The following is a 21,751-nucleotide window of genomic DNA, read 5'->3' on the forward strand; positions in this document are numbered from 1 at the left end:
TGAAGACAACGAACGTTTGAGCCATGTATTCAGCAAACTGAGGAATTCTCACACAAGACAGTTAACACAGCTAATTTTTGTAGTGAACTGTAAGAACTATAAAGTGATTCCTCCTTATATAAAGGTAAAATTTAAGTTGAAAAATAATTATATCGAGTATATCATACAGCAATCTCTTTTAAAATTATTAAAGCCGTAATTAAAAAAGGAGATAAATTGATTTTTCTGAAGTAAAATTAGTTAATGATACGCCAAATTTAGTTTGAAGTTAGAAGTTAACTAAGGAGCGAAAACTTAAGACTTGAAATAATGTTAAATTAATCCCTTCCGTGCTTTGCCCGAGGTAACTCTGGCGCCCTACAATTTTAAGAGTAAATTTGTCCGAGTTTATTCGGGCAAACCATTTTTAGCCGTATTTCTAATTGTTTACCCGAATTTATTCGCATATAATCATGTATTACAATAGGCTACAAAAGGCGAAAAACCTGCCTTTTTTGAGCTCATTTCCAAAAAAAACCTGAAATAGAAGGGGTTAAGTACAAAATTCTAAAATGCTTTATAAAAAAAAAAGAGAGAACGATAAAGCATGATCATTAACGAATCTTAGATGAAGAAACTTTTATATAACGCTTAAGTGGTAAATTTGTCTAAAGAAGTGTGATGCCAGAACAAATTGATTTCTTTAAATTTAAATTTTTCAACTAGTGAGAGTGTGTTAACTAAAGAAGACAAGTTCTGGCGGTTGAAACAATCTTAGAACTTCTTAAGATTAGAACAGGGGTAGCAGGAACTCTATCAACTTTAGGTGTAAGGAGTAATTTTACCGTCCAGGAGTTTTTTAAACAATTATCTTCTGTGAAAGGTAACAAGAATAATTGTCACGAAAGCGGATAAAGGAAGAGAGATTATTATACTAGATAAATGGGATTATGTTAATAAAGGGGACAGATTGTTATACAAGGTAAAGGGGAGACAAATTGTTATATTAGATAAAGGGGCCTATGTTAATGAAGTGAATGGTTTACTGAAGGATGCGTTGAATGTTAAAATAAATAAGGACCGGACTATGGTTTTACATAATAAGATAAAAATTCTAGTTAAAAACTGTATAACCTAATGAGAAAAATAATCTTCTTTCATCGTGTTATGTTCTACGCAGATTTTACGTCTTACCTAAAGAACATAAAATTAACATCCTTATATGTCGTTTCTTTACTCACCAATGGAAGAAGAAGAATTTAACGCAGATTAATATGCAGTCAAAGGTTTCTTAGCATTAGAAGTACAGAATATAATACATTTACTGCATGAGCACTTTACGTTTTATATCAACAAGTAAAAAGTTTGGCAATAGGTTATCTGGCTTCACCACTTCTCTGTGAGTTGTTCATGTTTTACTTTGACTCAGAGGCATTAAGTACAGCTTTGTTTGATGACGCGTTTTATGTGTAGTAGTAGTAGCATGGCAACGACACGTTAACACGTTAATACATATCAACAAACATGCGAATCATGTAAGTCCTTAAATACAGTCTACATTAGAAATAGAACAGGAAAATAGTTTAAACTTTTTAGACATTTTGATTAGAAGATAGAAAAATTTAATGGTAACTTCAGTTTACAGAAAACTATTTTCCGTTGCCATGCCGCCACACAAAAGATCGTATCTCCGATATCCTCCAAATACTATTAGCTTTCAACACATGTTTATACAAAGTTTTAAACATTTGTTTGTATAAAGAAGAGTTAATATTAGGAATAAATTTCTTGAAACATGTTAACGTTGATGAAGAATTTAATTGTAAAATTATTGATATACTTCATAAGTCTTGGTAATAAATTAAACATTTTACAGTGTACTAAACTTATGATTACCAATGCTTATAGAAAGAATATTTGCCTGTCATATGTTCAAACTATCTCTCCATGTATATATATATGTATATAGGTAACATTTTAATAAATATATTAACTGATCGTTTAATATTTAACCTCTGGTTAAACTTAGCCATTCTTCTGCTAATCGTAAAGACAAAATTGCGATAATAGATAAATGTAATTTTAATATAATCTCGTGTAACTGTAGTCTAATGTATATTAGCCAAACCTGTAGAAATTTAGAATTTAGACTTAATGAACATACATCGGCTATAGAAAAACGGAAAGTAATGAATAGGCTTTAATTGAGCGTATGCAAACCGTCCTCTTTCTCATAATGTTAAATGAAACAATGCTAAACTAGTTAAATATTATGGTAATAAATACGAACTAAATACAAAGGAATCATTAGAAATATTTAAGAGTTTGGAGTTAACTTTAAATAAAGATTCTTGTTCGGGGGTTGCAGAAATTTATTTCTGGGCATTTTACAAGAGAGTTAAGTGGGTGGCAGCATTATTTATAGAAACCGTTAGGCTGTAGTTTTGCGTTATGCAACATAGGAAAAATATATAAACATTGGAATGGGGTGTTTTACTGCTATATCCTACCTGATAATGCTGAGTCTATGACCCACCAAAACGTGTAGAAGTATATAAACATTGGAATGGGGTGTTTTACTGCTATATCCTACCTGATGATGGTGAGTCTATGACCCACCAAAACGTGTAGAAGTATATAAACATTGGATTGGGGTGTTTTACTGCTATATCCTACCTGATAATGCTGAGTCTATGACCCACCAAAACGTGTAGAAGTATATAAACATTGGAATGGGGTGTTTTACTGCTATATTCTACCTGATGATGGTGAGTCTATGACCCACCAAAGCGTCTAAAACCTTTTAGATGCCTTCAGTAAAGTTTTTAAAGTCTATATATTGTGTAATTTTTAACATTAACCTTTAACATTATTAGAGATATTTAATTATCACACAGATATGAAGAAAATATCGAGAAGATAAAGTTACCAATAACCTAAGAAGTTCAACTTTCAACTTGTTGTTGCAAACAAACCTATGAGGATACAGAGACAGTCTACAGTTGGCAGTCATCAGGAACGCGCGACGTTCTTTTACAGGTTTAAGGATGTCAAAGTAGATCTTTACAGCTAAATAAAGTTTGAAATACAAATAGATTTTGAATAATATAGAAATAAAATTATGATTTTAAAAATATCTTAACTATTACTATCTTTCTCTTCAGCTTGTTCTTCAAAGTGACTTCAAAGGTAAAAATTAGTGTATTGATTAATATTCATGTGTAACCATTGTGACTAATTTAACCATGACATTGTAACAGCAAGGCTCAACTCAAATTTTACTAAAATCCATAAAAATACTGATATATGAACACTTTGCGTATAATATTGATAGAAGTTAAAATAAATAAATCACAGGTCATAGCTCAACCCAGTTTAACTTAATCAAAACACAAATACATTATGAATGGGTAAAATTACCAGAAAGTACAAACGTTGAAACACATATGAAATCGGAATACAGGTAACAACAAACTTGCTGTAGGGTAAAAGTCAATTGGCATACAGGAAAAATCAGAAAATTCAATATTCACTAAAATGAAAACAAAGGAAACGCGATTTTACCTGTGCGTGTGTGTGTGCTGTATTACTTATGTTAGCCAAAAAATGTCAAGTAAATACAAACCATAAAGTAATATACACAACAAAATTGAAGATTGCTAATTCTATCAAACACAGATATTTAGTAAAATACAGGCTATAAACTCAAAACCAGCAAAACAGATTAAATCTTAACATCTTTAAATTACAAATCATATTGAAAACAAAATAAACACAATATAATGCAACATATATGTTAGCAAAAGTTGTCACATTAGACAAAATACAATAATGAATGAAATTAAAAACACAAAAGTATGTAAGTTAAACACAAACAAAAATCAACAGAAATAGGGTTCAGTAACGTGTAATATGTCAAAACAAACCCGTCATGAAAACAAGTAGAATAAATCTAGGTATTCATAAACAAAGTGAAATGGACAAAAAAAAAATACGAATTAAGAAACTATATATAATATTTACATTACAGCTTGATGTCAACAAAACGATTATTAAGACTTCCTATGACTAGTGGTCATCCCAGAATTTGCACTGGAGGGCCTTCCTGGCTCTTCCAAGATCTTTTTTTGAGTCTTTTGGAGATCCATCTGTGTGGTGTGCAGGTCGACCAACACCTTAGCTAGTTCTCACCGTCTTATTTTTGTCAAGGATTCTATTTTAATATAATTATGGCCCAGGATTTTTATTTATCAGGCAGCCTGAGCCTGCCAGCAATGATGCCAGCTCTTTATGCCATTCAGTTCGAGGCCTGTCGGGAATTTATTTGGCAGAACGTTTGGTGTTTCCTTTGTTGTCAATTTTTAAGTCTAGCAAAACCAAGTTGTCAAAACTGATGAGACAATGTTATTTAACATATTCTTGAGTTTACAACGATCCAAGAGAGTGACCCTGTTTGGCTGAAAAGAAGACTCCTTTGCATCACATATGTTGTGATCAACTAAAAGAGAAGACTATATATATTCTCTCTGTTGCATATACCTCGCTATCCAAGAGCGGTGTTGACCGTTATAGCCATCTTGGGTGATAAAATCGTTTGCACCAATAGTGGACAGCTGTATTATCACTGGGGCCTCAACAATAAGCGCTGGAACATTGACTGTGATTGGAAATTTTTCAGAAGGAAGCACCAATGGTAGATCTTCGGTGTCGACTTTAGTAGGATTATCTGATTGCCTCTCATTTCTTATAGTGAGAGCGTGAGCATCATCTCCACTCAGCAATTGCGTGTATTACACAGGTAGCTATACAACTAACTAGTCTGTAGCTACAGGTACCCTCAGTACATTGTTTACTGATCTTTTCAGCCTATGACAAAGTTCAATACCACATCATAGCTGCAGGAAGTAGAGGTATTATCATTCTTCAATCAAGGCTCTTGGTATGCAGCTCAGGGAACAACTAATACAGCATAAACGAAAGAAGAAAATATAATAATATTATAATTCCACAAATCGGAAGAGTAAATGTAAGGATGTAGTGTATAAATATGGTAAATACAGTACTCGTGCATACATGAAAACAAACTAAAAACACCACAATGTTAAAAGGGCAGAATTATTTATTAAAACGGAACCAGACTCGTTGGACAACAAGCTCGGCAGTATTCTATCCCGCCATGATCAGGAGAAACATACATATTCTAACCATGATGAAATAAAAAAACTAATAATAATAATAATTATAATAGTACATTTCAATAAGGTGTAGAAGTGAAAATAAAAGGAAAGTGTACTCACATGGCAAACCCATGTGTTGCTCCAGCTTTCAGTCCCATCTCTCTAACGTGGTAGGCAAACTCTTAACATGAACAGATTCATTCACTTGGTGTTCAAATTGATTAGACTAAAGCAAGGATCACAACTTCCTTTAAGCTTCAGTATGTTATGGTCCTTCTAGTTATCCATAGAGGTCATAGTATCTGTTGCTACATTGTTACTTTCTACAAATTTAATTTGTAAATTCACTTGGCAGTAACCACTCATAATCATTTGTTTTTCTAATGAAATTATTACTATCCACGAGCTTGTTTGCAAACTGACATGGTTTTAACAACTGACAATAGTCATATTTGGTGTAAGCTTTGGCCCATTTTCAAAATGTTCGATTTCAAGAATTACAAATCAGTTATTACAATCTGTCTATGGGAGAAAGTAATAAAATCGAGGGAAAAATCACTGAATGGTGAACCAGTAGTCGTTCTTGCCTATATTTACCGTGGCAAAGTTTGTTTATTCTTTGCGTTGCACACACTGTTCAATATCTGCATTACCACTTTATGTAGTGCCATGACTTTGGTCAGTAGAAGAAGATATGTAGATTGGTTGTGATGTGGGACATATCTGACTGTCAAATGATGTGGCTGTCATGCAACACAAATAATTTCTTATCTCTAAGATATGAGCATTAATAAGTGTACGAATGTATTTATACAAAGCACCTTTCTGTACATGTTCCAGAAGGTGCAGACATCAATGCTAATCTGTCTTACCTAGTAGTGGTTGCTCGTCATTCTGCTGTTTATAGTCACCAGTGGGTGGGATTGAGAATCAATAAATAGACTAATTGCTGTGAACAATTATCTACGTTCACATGTATATCATTCAAGTGGTGGTGGATCTTATAGTGATATTCTTGATATTATATATTATAGTGATATTCTTGATATTATATATATATTATAGTGATGTTCTTGATATATATTATAGTGATATTTTTGATATTATATATTATAGTGATATTTTTGATATATATTACAGTGATATTCTTGATATTATATATTATAGTGATATTCTTGATATCATATATTATAGTGATATTTTTGATATTATATATTATAGTGATATTCTTGATATTATATATTATAGTGATATTCATTTTGTTGCTACGGCCTTATGACCATATCAAACTTTCTTTGCATAGCGACCATAAGTAGTAAATGCTTAAAGCTTTATTGATGCTCATACATTACTTATCTTAGTACCTTTGAAAAAATTCTCATGTGTTTATTATCTAGCTATTACTTATGACCACATCAAACTTTCTTTGCATAGTGACCATAAGTAGTAAATGCTTAAAGCTTTATTGATGCTCATACATTACTTATCTTAGTACCTTTGAAAAAATTCTCATGTGTTTATTATCTAGCTATTACTAAGATGGTGTTCAGGAAGTATTTTATACAAGATCGGAATTTTACTTTGATTATGAAGAAAGTCTAGGTTATACTTAATACTATCTAATTACTATCTCTCCCGTTCTTGTTTTTAATATAAGTTGGTGGTGGGAATAATATGCGTATTTTGAAATGGGCTATGATGATTAGTAAGTCATTTCAAATATTTTTCAATTTTTTATATTTCATTTTTATAATTTCAAATTAATTGAAATGCAATGACAAGAGTTGAATAACAAAAAGTTTCACTTTTTCTCTTTTCTATTCGTTTATTCTTTTTGGTCACCATATTTATCTACTTTATGGCCGTATTTACTCCCTTGTCTTATGGCCATATTTATCCCTACTTCAGACAACTATATCTGTCACGTACCCTGCTTTATGTATTATTGTGACCAGCCTAACCTTTCTGGCAGTCATTTAGTTATTTATGTTTCATCAATTCTGCATCTGTCTACTGGAAAGAATTAGAAAAATTAATTCTTTCGCTCTATAGAGAGTAGATTAGGGTGAAAGATAAAGACAGAGATTCAGTGTAAAGTCTGAAAGAAAGTATTACTGACAAAGACAACTGTCACAAGATATTCGTATTTCCATCCGACTTTGGAATGCCTCCAGCATCACTTCCGTTTCACTCAGCTTCTGTGTTCAGCTTTCCTGCATCAAATTCTGCCAGCTAGGCTGGTCTCTGTCCTGGGTCATCGACAACATATGTAACTTTTAAGTTATGAACTTGGAAACCGACTAAGATGACCCGTCGTAAAGGGATTTTTGTACAAGATTTCTCTCTTAGTGAATGTGGTAATGACGCAGTAAACATAAAGCCAGAGGTAGTTTGTGTAGTAAAAAATGTTTAACTATCTGCATAAAAAAATTGATGTTCCTTACAAACCCTTAACTGTTAAGAATATTCAAATAAAATAAGCTACTTGACATTATGTTATCTAGGTGAGAAATGTCCACCAGAATATATTAGTATTTGACATGCTTACCTGTCTGGGTTTTATAACTTTTTTTCGGATTCTTATTTTAAAAAAAAAGTTAAATAAGTGAACCAAATATACTATTAACAATGGAAGAGAGTTTATGAAGAAATCTTAGAAGTTTGGACATTTATTAAAAGCTTCCTATATGTACAATGGATATACATATATGACTTCTATCCAGTCTTTATGGGATATAGCTGTGGTACGTGTAATGTTTTTTATTTTAGTACTCTTCTGTCTAATCTTTATCAATCATACTTGTGATACTTATAAAGAACTTTCAATATATTCCCTCTTCTTTCTGATATTTATTGAACACAACAGTATTACATATGTGGTTTATGTTTGTAAAATGTGTATAGAACTCGAATAAATATTACGAAAAAGATTTATTTGGTCTTCGTAGCGATAACTGTAAAAAATAAAAAAATTACAAATATGATGTTTTACTTAGATTAAAGTTAACGCTATGAACTTGTCTATTTGAATACACGCACATTCGGTTTAAACTATTTAAAACAGTTTTTGAAATCGAGTATACGTGCTTCGTGGTCTTTTTATCGTTACATATACATTAACAGTTTACGAACTTGTAAAGACACGAACCACGCCTAACTTAGGGTGTGAGAAGAAATTAGTTTTTTGGCTTGAAAATGATTGAAAAAACGACAAGAGAAAAATCTAAAGCGAGTCGATTACAAAAGGTCAATTTCCGTTATGATCAGAAATAAGGCAGGAGATGGACGTAACACGGTTCATCCACAGAAAAGTATCTTTATGTTCATCTATCTATATCAACGCCGACTAAGAGCTTAATCCACGCCTATTGTCCTTGTTCCTTCTCCAACCAAGAAGCTCTTGAATCCATGCTCTCGCCAGCTGCAGCATATGCACGTGCTACACATGTGGCCGTCGCCGCGCTGGGATGTTGGTCCTATTGTATCATAACTAAATCACATTATTCAGCAAGCTGATACCGAATTACTTTGAGGTGTCAGCTGGATTGGTGTATATATGGTTCCAGACAGTCACTGGCAAGAACTGACTAGTTAAATGCAACGGTATCTCATATTTCTACGGTCGGTCCACGTTTTAAACTCGTGTTCTACTTTTAATCTGACAGTTTCTGCCGTTGAAACGTATCAAACACACATAATCTAAGTCTTTCGCCTGCACATTCATTTATACGCTTATCTGCTGCACATGCGAATGAATCTCCCACCAGTATAACTAACACGCCATATCTAAGAAATATTATCCCTACTTTAACCACAGAAATATCGATGAAGATATGGAATCCAATCCTAGAATTACCGATGTGAAAACGGACCCTATCGATATTTTAAATACATTTTTATAGACTATTTACGCACCAAATTGCTTGTGAGTCCACGTCTTTGTTGGTTAGATAGTCCCTAATAGCATGAGAATAGAAAACGAAAATCGAAATACAATTATTTCCACTAGTTACTGCTGAGGTTTGCTATGCATTTTATATTGCAAATGAGTATAATGTAATATGTGGACTCCACCAGTATAGTGCAAGTTTTAAAACTTGTTATTTTGACGATTTACATCTCACATGATTTCACCGACATTTAAAAGGTGGTATGTATTACTGGACATCTCAGTTATTTCTTCTAATATATCTAACAGATATAATGTATGATCTTGCATCTCAAATTAATTTATTAATATGTAAATAACAGGCATGGTTTCACACAACATATCTCTTTGTAGCCTAACATATAATAGCTGTGATATACATCACATTCTTCCTCTGATATTTCTAATAGATTTTTACTCACCTACGTAACAGGTAATAACTGTCTTATGACATTACACATTATTCCACTGACATATCCAATAGACAATCTACAAATCCAGTCTCTATTGAAATGAAACGCACCCCAGCATCGCATAGTACGATGACTTCCTTCGTGGTGTTATCTATTATTTCCACGTGCATTGCCATACATTTTAACTGCTACACACCGCCAGTCTCCACCATGACTTTTAACGGGAGTGATGTGATGACTATTCAGTGCACCAGCTTCAAAATGGCATTTTCAATTTCTATTGTTATGTTGACTTCTGATCAGGTGTATCATATATTCTGGGAAGTAATCTTTATGCAGCATGTTTATTCTCATCCTCTCTTATTCTCATATAACACTCAAAATCTTCTGTTTTTTCACAACAACTCGATTAGATATTGTACACCCAAGTGCTTTCACCATTAATACTAATGTGCCATCACCCAGTTAGAGTAATATGTAACGTACATCACAATGCTTGTCCAATTTTCCATACTATGATATATATATATATTCAGTTGTGACGAATTTATTATTCTATATTTATTTCAATATCGATGTTTGTTTAAATTAAATTTATATTTAGAAATGTACATAACGTTTAATGTTAAATATGTATTGCGAAACTCCCGCCCATTTTCTAAAGTTGTAGAAGAATCTCGAGTGCAAGAATCAACAATATATGTGTGTACATAAACGCTAGTGTTAGCGTTAGTATTGTTACATAAAACTGAAATTTCGAGAAACGCTCCACACGCCTATAAATATAACCAACGCGACGCGCCAAAAAAATAGTATATATTATTGGTTTCTTATAGTTGGTGTGCTATAAACTTCGGAAGCTACAACTATGATTGTTATGATGCTTATTAATCGGGAAACTTAATATATTTGACCAGGAACGTTTATAAGTTTCGAACGTTACAAACCATTTAACTTCAGTTGATTCACATTGGACATTAGTACTTTTACGAAAACATTAGTTAACTTCATCGGTGGAAAAAATCGGTGAAGAATATAGAGCTAACTAGCTCCCTAATAAGTAAATTATACTTACGTCAACTGGAAATTAACTCGCTCATCGTGAACTCTCGATAAGACATGAAGGAAGTTCCAGACCAGAAAGAAGACTTATATTGTTTGTAAGTTTGTAAAACTTTTGTATATAAATCATTGTTTGTTATAGCTATTAGTAATAACTGTTATTTTAAATTGTATTACTATTAAAATATTAAAATATATTTGTATTAAAAAAAGAAAACTGTGTGTGTATCAATCTTGTTGGCAAATATAATAAATTTGATATATATCGGCATATATTTAACTACTAAATCTAAATTACAATTTAACTCAGTTTTAGGCTTTTAAAATTGTAATACGTAATATAATAAATTGGAGACAAAATTCGATCTAAATTAACATTGAAATCATAATTTAATTTATATCTATCAGTGCCAACAAGAGTTGATCATGTCTGATTATCAAGATTTTTTTTAATCACCTTCCCTCGAACAACTAGAAAGATATGACAAAAATTAATTGCTCGAAATTGTCAAAATTTTAGAACTAGAAGTTAAAAGATCAATGAGAAAAAAATGAGATGAAAAAGCGTATTATCGAAATACCAGTCGATGATGATTTGTTGCCTGAGACAGCATTAGAGAAATCCTCTAATGTACCTACTAGCCAATCGGGGTTGAGTGATAAAGATAGATTAGAGATCCAGCTAAAACTCAAACAAATCGAGCTTGAAGAAGCTTGTATCAAAGCTGAAAGAGAAAATAAACGCCTCGAGACCGAACAAGCTCTTATCGACGCTGAGAAAGAATAAACTCGTATCGAAGCTGAGAAAAGAACAAGCTCGTATCGAAGCCGAAAAAGAACAAGCTCTTATAGAAGCTGAAAAAGAGAAAGAACAGGTTCATATCGAAGCTTAAGAGAAGATAAACGTCTCGCGGCCGAACAAGCTCGGATTGATGCCTAAAAAGAAATTAGGCTGAAAGAAATGGAAATTAGACTCAACTCCGATCGACAAAATGACAACTTTGAACTTAATCGATATCTTAAAGTACCACCTTCTAATGAAAGTGAAGTTGACACATATTTACAACATTTTTTCCAAACCATGGAATGGCCCACTAAAAAATGGTCATTATTATTACAAAGTGTCTTAACTGGTAAAGCACAAGAAGCTCATGCCGCTCTCTCTCTAGAAGATTGTACAAGTTATGATAAGGTTAAAGCAGCTATTCTCAAAGCATACGAGTTAGTACCAGAGGCTTATCGCCAAACGTTTCGAGGTTATCACAAGCAAGATAATCAAGCTCATATGGAATTTACGGAAAAAAGGTTTATTTTGATCGATGGTGCAATTCTATGCATATTGACAAAAGTTTCGACAATTATGCATAATTGAGTAATTTAAACGTTGTGCACGTGACGACCTCAAAACTTACTTGGATGAAAAAAAAGTTTAAACATTACAGGAAGCAGCCGATCTTTCAGATTACTACAGTTTAACACATAAAACCACTTTTCATAAAAATAAATTCCTACCATCTCAACAAAAACCTGTATCTGTTCAATCCACTAAAGTTGAGAATTCTTCTAAAAAATCCAGCTCCTCTAATTCGAAATATTTTGACGGTCAAGATAAGGCTTCTTTAAAACAATCAAGGCCTATCTGCCATTTTTTGTAAAAAACCTGGTTATGTTATGTCCGATTGTTGGTATTTAAAGAAAAAAAAGAAAAGGAGGCAACATCCAGTGCGTTTGTGTCCACATATGGACATAGTTTCACCAAATCACCCGATGTTGTTGATTTGATTACTGATATAAAGGCTGATTTAGTCAGAGAGGAATTTAGATCTTTTGTGTCTGTTGGTTCTGCGTCTTTGACAAAAGACATTGCCAATCCCATACCCATACGCATTCTACGTGATACTGGGGCGACTCAATCATTGTTATTAGAAGGTATATTGCCTTTAGATTCGAGTTCTGCTACTGGTGAGTCTTTTATTGCTCAGGGTATTGAGGGTGGCTTTGTTGATGTTCCTTTTCATAACATTTATTTAGCATCAGACCTAGTTTCGAGACCAGTTGTAGTTGAAGTAAAATTTACTTTGGCAATTAACAGTGTATCATTATTGTTTGGGAAAGATTTGGCTGGGGAAAACTGTTTTTCAGTACTCTTTGGGGCAAATTGCTGATTTATCCTTCCATTTAAAGTAATAATTTGGCCATAATATGGATCCCACTTCTGGACAGTTGAAACTCACGTTACAACAATAGTCCAGATCTGTGTCTATCTTCTGCAGCATTTGGTAGAAGGTTAAGAATAGATGTTGGTCTAGGTGTTTCGACTTCTGCAGTGTAATAGGTCTTTTTCCTTACAACCTATGGATCTTGTATTACCACCTCGTATTGGATAGCCTATGACATAACCTTGATTAAAGATGGAATATCTCACTGGTCAGACCCTCAACAAACTTGTTTACCACGATATCATTCGAGTTAACAGGAACTGCCGAGTATATCTTTGAAAGAAAACACGACAAACAGATTTGCCTCGTTGTGATCGTGTAAATACAACAGCATCAGTTATTCTTTGGTGTCTTTCTAGCGAGAACTGACTTGGAATACTAGACCGACATTACAGTCCAACAACCAGACAAGGGAATACCCTCAGTGGCAGGTACTGTAACTTAGTACTGCAGGATGTGCCAGAAGTACCCGTAACGTAACTCTTTCGGCATTTTATGGAGATCAGGTAAGCAGACACCAGAAGGCTGTGTCACTGAGAACAAATGGATATTGTGGCAGTCATCTTCTTCAGCTGATCCTCCTTAAGACAGCTCTTGTTTAGTAGCAGATGACTATTCTTCTTGGCCCCTAAAGGATAAATAAAATATAAACAAACAAGGAAAATGATTCCAGATCACTAAGTACAGATCAGAACATCACGACAATATCTTGTTTGTTATGAATTTCGCGCAAAGCGACACGAGGGCTATCTGCGCTAGACGTTCCTAATTTAGCAATGTAAGACTAGAGGAAAGACAGCTAGTCAACCCCACCCACCACCAACTCTTGGGCTACTCTTTTACCAACGAATAGTGGGATTGACCGTCACATTATAACGCCCTCACGGCTGAAAGAGCGAGCATGTTTGGTGTGACAGGGATTTGAACCCGCGACCCTTAGATTGCGAGTCGAGCTCCCTAACCACCTGACCATGCCGGGCCCACGACAATATCTACCAGTTGCCCAGAAAATATCACGACCCTCAATAAACAAGGTAAGATTCAGCATTTACTAACACATAGACACACACACACAAAGAAAATGTAAATATGAAAATATAATAGTTTCTACTTGCGTAAAGCAATTTCCTAGTTAAATTATGTTTTATTAATGTCTAATAAAAACTACAAAATAACTCTACATTTAGACTAAGATCTATTAAAAACTACAAAAGAACCCTACACTTAGACTAAGATATAATAAAACTATGAAAGAACCCTACACTTAGACTAAGATATAATAAAACTATGAAAGAACCCTACACTTAGACTGAGATAAAGAACTGATTTAGCTTTAAACTAATATCATATTATAGATGAACGGTTTTAGAGAAACAAGGTTCTTAGGGAGGCTACATCTTACAAGATGACTTTTCATCACAATATCTAAACCAATCAAATAAATAATCAGCTTCACAGAAGTTTCATTAAGAAAAAATGTTAAGTATGAAAAGCGTATATAATAATAATACTGTCAGTTGTATATAAAATGAGGTAAATAGGGATTAAATATAACTTATTTATGCAATAAGAAGTTGCAGCCCTGAATACCTCGTGCTACACAAGTTGCTGGTACTGCTAGCAATAACTTATTGGTTCCTGTGGAACATATACCACATATGCCAAGTTGGACGAATCGTAAATGATCATCCTCCTTGAAACTATCAAAGTCTCCATGTGACTTATCGGTTATTCTTTTCAGAATTGTCTTCTATACATAGATTGAAAGTAAATCATACTCTCGTGTTACCTATAAAAAAGCTATCGACTTGTCCAATTGGAAAGTTCAAAATATTTCGAACTGCGCCTCTTTACAATATGGAGTAGACTTAGTGTCGATAACAAATGCGATTCGTCAGCAAACGTTTTGGTTTTAAGGGTGTCTGTAGTCTTCCTGTTTTCTAAATTTATATTTGTACTTAGATGTGTTCAGCATAGGTATATCTGTTATTGTTCTGTGATAAATTTCTCATGTGTTAGATACCTGTTTTTGTACACATTCATGGAGCTAGGAAGACACTTAGGTTCAACAATTGTTTTAAAACAAAAATACAAAACGCTATAACCCGCTTTTTAAAGGTTTTCTTCATCACATATCTGAATATTTTTACATGTGCATGTGAAAGTATACATAACATTGGAATAAAAATTTGTAACATGAGAATTATGGGCAGTTACTTTTTTGTTAAGTTTTCTATCACGACTGACTCGGTTCAGAAGTAACCACGAGCTTCTTTATCGACCACTTAGAGCAGGCAGGGCTACGTAGGGGGCGGAGCTCGCTTTTGTTAGACCAACCGTGTAGAATGATGAATTGCCGTTCGGATGTCTGCTGGAGGCTATGTGTTGTATAGACTGTGTTTCCACGGCTGCGCTCTGCTGCTCCGGCGTTAAGCGAAACGCTTTGTTTTTCTCTTCGAACAATCTGTTCCCGAGATACTCCCCCGCTTTCATCTCAAGAATGATTAACCTCATATTCGTAAAATCGTATTATCTCTCTATATATTGTCGCTACTAGTTCACGTAGGCTTTAATATCTGTTGCTTAACACTTGTACAACCTCTTATTCTCAAAGCGATACAAATAATGAATAAAATAAATAAAAAAACCTTTTGTATGACTTGTGAAAAGCTAAAACTATACTTGAGAACCTGCACACCAACTAAACATTCGCCTGTCACAGTTGCAAGAGAAGGTAGTAACAGTTCTTGTCTTTAAACCATAGAGCTACTGCGGTCGTAAAGGGACACTAAGTTAGGCTTAGATTTTAATACGTTCTTCGCGGTTTGGTACCATCGTCAGAACAGCGGGACACAGGTATACTGTTTTAATTATACCTTTTATATTCAAGGCTATAATGACTTACTTGATGGATGATATTAACAGCAGGATTTTTCTACTTCATGATATCATTTTTTTATAATATTATTAATAGAATTATTCTTATATAATAAAATGACATCAAATAATGAGCTGTAGTGATACATAGGCTGCGTAGCGGTGAGAAAATACGTTAGAAATAATACCTTTCACAAACTTCTTTCATCTTGTAATACTTTAGAGATAGTGTTTCGAGCTGTTAGTGTTCCCCCCCTCCTCCACAAGTAACCACAGGCATCTGAAACTCATTAAACTATATAAAAAGCATTGCTATCTTTCTTCCCTTAAAAGTGTAGACCCGTTCGTTAGAAAATCATGATCTAAGCATGAGAAAACTACATATAACGCTATTATTTGTTCTTTTTCAATACCATTTATAGCAGTTGTTAAAAAAAGAAAGACAAACTAAATTTTGTTGTTTCTTATAAAAGGAGATATATAGAAACCTTTAATTAACGAATCTAATATATTTGTGAAAAAAGTATGTAATTTAATTAAGTTGTATCTTTATAGTTATGAGTTTGTTAGGATATTTTAAAGGGCAGAACTTGGTTTTTATGGTAACATTTTTTAAAGAAAATATGGGGTGTTACATAATCCAAGTTTTTAATTTTTTTTGTTTGTTTCTAAACTTAGAATTGTTTAGATTTTTTTCTTCCCAGAAATAGATCGGTGGATAGGGTATAGGAAAGTGGCCGATAAAGGAACTCATGGTTACTTCTGAGCCGAATCAGTCGTGATAGAAAACTTAATAAAAAAGTAACTGCCCATAATTCTCATATTACAAATATATGTCCAAATGTTGTGTATTCTCTTGGAAATGGAATTTAATTAAACTTGTTAGTGGAAAATTCTACTCTACTTGAAGTACCAGTATTATCATATGTATTTGTTCAGTAAACACTATCTTTTACCTCAAAACACGGTTTCTTCTGCTATATGAGATGGGCCGGGTATGACATAGTTGTCAGCGTGCCGGCTGTGGATCACAAGGTCCAAGATTCGCTCCATAAAGCCATTGAACACGCTTCGCACTTTCAACTGTGGGTACTAAGATTATGGTTAATCCCGTTATTATGTTCAAAGCCAGACAAAGTCAATGGTGTTGGATGCTGCTAACTCTACATGCCGTTCCTCTTGTCAGTAATTCAAACCTCTGGATGACTATAACCAAACTCTAGCAGTCTCTCACCTGGCCGTAGTTTATATGCGCATAAGTAATATTCAGGTTAAAAAATATCAAGAGCTGTGAAAATATTACAATCTTGGAATTACTAATTATTTGTAAGATACCCTCACAGTAGGTTAAGAATAATATGATATATATATATTTGTATACAATTTTCTATTTATATAACAATTTACATCTACACAGTTTCGAATTGAACTAGATATATATACTTCTGTGAATATTTTTAGTTTTAAACAAATGTTCGTATATATATATATATATATATGTGTGTGTGTGTGTGTATAAATTGCAAGGCTAAAATTTAGCTTTAGTTTCTTAGGAATGGCCAATATTTAGTGTTTTTATAAACCACCAGCCTTTAAAAGAAAATAGAAGTAATCAAGCATAATATCACTCATCTGATACGGCTCTAGTGGTATTAACAAATACCATGTCCTTCTGTATAGATCAACAACGACCATAGAGGCGTTCAGCGTTGCCCAGGCTTTTATTCTGACCCCAGAATAGATCGTAGATGCTGAAAGGACATTAAAACGCGGTCGGTGTATTGTACACGTTGAGTGAAAATCGTAGGCTGTCGTTATTGCGGGCGCTTTCAGTACGGATAAAGAAATTGAGCTCCGTGGATAAAATGGCGGATTTTCATGAAAGCTTGCCAATTCCTGATAAGTATAAGAACATTAACGCAGGTAGAAAGACTTCAGGTCCAAGGTTCAGAAAACCGCACACATACACGTAGCTTAGCTTAGTGTGTGAAACATCTACCAACTAGAAGTACCGTGTGAGGAGACTATTGCTGATATCGAAGTTCATATACTGGAGTCTATCAATGATAATAACACCGATGATACTGTTATTGGCCTGATCGTCTGGATTTCTTCTTAGGAGAGCCTCGTAAGAGCTATGAAGATAGTCAACCTGGTGAACCACAACAAGTTGAAATGGTGCCCCAAAGCCAAATGTTGTGATATCGCATTATGTGAAAACTGGTCATCAATTCTAGCTGTCCCATCTCTTCTATACATACGATGTGTTTGCCCCTACGGCTGCCGCCTTCAGTTTTACACAGCAAAACGCACACGACCAAAGACGAAATGATTGCCGCCAGGAAAATGTCTTCCCGTTAAGAGGAATCATTTCTCTAAGAAAGAGTGGCAACAAAACGACTCATATTTTCTCTCTTGAGCAGTTCAGACCACATTAGTGATTTTACAGTTCGTCAGACCGTCGTGAGGGACTTGAGAAAAGTTAATGTTAGGCCTATCATTCTAAGCATTTTTTGTATGAGATAATTATGAGACAGTTAAAACCCTATCGTGCCTAACTAAGTCTGTACACGTTGTGCAGCACAATAAAGGCATATTCTACAGTTCGTAAGAAGAAAACATAGACAAAGGAATACATCCCCTTAGTAGATTCTGTCGCAAATTCCTTACTTTGTAGGTGGAACAGAACACAGTAACTGTTGTAAGTTGAAAGGTAAGATTGTCTTCAAGGAAAACATAACACACATTATTTATAATGTTTAAAGAAATCAATTTCGTGAGTAGAAGGTAAGTGACAGAACAAAGTGTAACAGTGACAATGCGCTATATGCAAGATTTTTTTCCAAACCAATAGAGTATTAGTGCTGTTGTGCATACATTTAACATAGTACAGTGTTCTGCAAAATAATAATAATAAGGATGTTGGCGTCATTCTTTGTCCAGAGTGCTTATGTATATATATTTAAGTATACCTTTATATATATAAGTATGGATTATCTATGTGTAAGAATGTACATGTTTTAATTTTAGTAATATAATTCTTTAGAAACATTTTCTATCAAAACGAGATGTATTGAATGGTTTTGCTGAATAATGACCTAAAAAACAGGAATGTTCCTCGAGAATATTTCGTTATTAGTTGAAAAAAAAAGATTATTATAATACAGAAGTAACCTTTCCATCCAGTAGAATGGATATATGATGTAATGAAATGAATAAAACCCTCCTCTGTATAATGATAGAAGAAATGTTATTAATTCACAAGTAAGAGGGTTCTTATAATCACATATTCCCAGTCAAAGGAAATGCTATTTCCATTCTAAATATTTTAAATATTTTTAAAGTAAAAAGTATGTACTTGTTTTGGCAGAATGCATCAAACATTGCAGATTTTCTCCAAAACGTTCTACATGTTTGCAGTTTATTACTAAAATAAAATAGGTTTCAATGCTTTGCTTTATTTACAGAAATTCTCAAGTTAATATCGTTTAAGATCTTATAGCTAAATTTATGAAAATCAAGAGAAATAAACATTCAACAATGAAATAAGTAGTCTGCAATAATATTAATAAATAAGATGTTACATGATTCATTTTTAGGTTAAGATGTGAAAAAATGAATACAATGAGAATAAAGCGATAAAAATAAATTAAAGATATAAAACTAAGTCTTTCAACACGTCTATTCACGTTTGTTGACTAATATAAAGGTGATATAATAATGATTAAATCATTTCATTTCACAATGATTTCACTAGGCAGGTGCAACTACGTTTTTTGAATTGTGTCTTTATCTTGGTACGCCTTTAAAAGACGTAGAGAACTCGTTAATTAACATGACGAACTTTATATGTTTCTCGGAGACCTCTGGTGGACATAATAGATTTCAGTGTGTTACAGAGCAAGGCTTCACGTATCTTCAAAATATTCACGATAAATTTTCATCCTATTAATCTCTATGTTAAAAATATAAGTTTTGCTTACATCTGTTTTTCAAATACAATAAATAGGCCGTTACTATGTCATCTGAGCCCTATAGATATACTTTTGGTAGTTATATACGTGTGTTCGAACGACGAAGCTAGTTCACCATGGTTATTTTAGGTTGACTTATGTGAGGAAACATACATGCAATAATAGCTTAGGAGAAGGACGGAAAAATGATTGAAATCCTCGTTAGTGTGTTTCTTATTTTAAAAATATCTATGTTTCGATGAATTATTTATCAATTTCCATCGAAGGCTTTCCCTACAGCTATTTTTTTCCCCATTGACTTGTTTAACTTGGCTTGTTGATTATTTTGTTATTGAGATTCGATCCGACTTAGCACACTTTCCAGATGGATTTTACATAAATTACTGGCATTTATCAAACATCATCTAAGAATCGTTGACAAAACGCACACAAACCTAACTTTTATCCAGTGGATAACAGGACCCCAACTATGATCGGCTGTGTTTTGAACAAAATTAACTCTCACCAGCTTATCTAAATATCACCACAACAGCTTTATATAAACGTCTGTAGATAGAGCTATGATGCCATACAATACAAATAGTAAGCCACAATCGCTTGTAATGCAGTGTAGTTTTAGCTTTCTTGCATGAGAGAAATCCACTATTAATAACATTTCATGAATGGTTAAATGCCATTACGTTTACTTGAGCATTAAGTGTTTTCTGTTAAAATTGGACAAATTACAGTTATAATATGCCAACCACGCTACATATGTCATATCCATTGCCGACGAGGTTTTTCGCCTTATACCAGGGTTCATCCAGCCAGTGGTTATTTTCAGATATATGATATTTATTTTTATTGTCGTTACTTTATTGCTTGTAAAATTATCATAATTTTTGTACCAATTTTTTTAATATTTAGGGTTAAGTTCTATACAATAACGTTAGTAACTACAGTTATCTAAAATTAAAATATTAACAACAAATTACTTCTTACACTCAGTAATATTAACTTGTACTGCTACAGTTATTTTGCCTTGAATGTTTAATAATATTTAGTGTTAAGTTCTGTACGATCACGACATTAATACAGTTATCTAAAATTAAAATTACTTTTTACACTCAGCACGTTAATTTGTATTCTACATTATAAATAGTAAAATATTTTCTCTATTGAACCCATGCAGTGTTTATTACTAAAATTATATTTTGCTTCTGTTCTTTATGGCTTTAAGGGTTTATATAATTTTTGTCACGATTGATATCCACATGCTATTCGGTTATTTGCAGATTTAGGTATATGTTGTAGAGAATTTTCCAAGGCTATGTTTGTATTTCAGGCGTGCTGCTCGATATCATTTGATAAATAGTGATTTATTTAACCGAATACAAACTATTTATGTTTAGGTCTACATATTGGTTGACTACGCGCTCAAATTTCGATCTTAAAATAAATAGAAAAACTATATGTATATATAATGGTACCTTACACACTGTTTGTAGAAGGTGTAGTTCATAGATGATGTATTAATAAACCTACTGAGGCCCTCATTTGTCGACCACTAAACCACTGTCTTGTTTTGGAACATTCTGTTCTAGAACTCCACTTCACCCTCTCATCATCATCGTGTACCGTGTGTAACTGAAATGACACGTGCTTGCTCTCTGTCCCTTTGCTTTCGGTGTCCACATATAGTGTTTCGAGGTTGCCCCCACCGTTCGCCGGTACTGAGTCACCATTCCGCTTGCTTCCTACTTTCAGATCCCCAAGTGGCCTGAACTCCCGGAGACCAAATTAATTTACTCGGTAAGAGAGAAACCGCTGCGTTGATTTAGAATTAACCTATAACTCTTAGCTTATCATCAGGGCTCGTTAGCACTTCAGTTACTCATGATGGTAGGCCTATAGTAGAGCCAGCAGCTTTCGGTCATTGATGTACCTAGATCGAATAAAACGATAGATTTAAAGTTGTTAATTTGGAATCTTATAGTATTAAAAATATCATTCCAGAACATTGTCATACTCGTATAAGAATTTGTTAAATTTATATTGATATACGTTTGTGTTGATTAACTTTTGTGTGTTTATATATATATATATATATAGATAAACAACCAAGCAAAATATTGATATTTCA

General features: G+C 33.4%; 1 long non-coding RNA gene across 4 annotated transcripts in view; it reads right to left on the bottom strand.

Annotated features, from left to right (window-relative positions):
- Window positions 1-12,534: 12,534 nt before the first annotated feature.
- Window positions 12,535-21,751, bottom strand: part of LOC111085178 — a 214,011-nt gene continuing 204,794 nt past the window's right edge. For 3 of the 4 annotated variants that reach the window (XR_002610015.1, XR_002610014.1, XR_002610017.1), the window contains one exon: window positions 20,670-21,553. This is a non-coding gene — a long non-coding RNA (uncharacterized LOC111085178). Of the gene's footprint in view, window positions 13,407-20,669; window positions 21,554-21,751 lie in introns of those variants that run through there. The other variant, XR_002610016.1, reaches the window with a different exon arrangement.

Source organism: Limulus polyphemus, unplaced genomic scaffold (assembly GCF_000517525.1).
Source record: "Limulus polyphemus unplaced genomic scaffold, Limulus_polyphemus-2.1.2 Scaffold264, whole genome shotgun sequence".
In the NCBI taxonomy this organism is placed as follows: domain Eukaryota; kingdom Metazoa; phylum Arthropoda; class Merostomata; order Xiphosura; family Limulidae; genus Limulus; species Limulus polyphemus.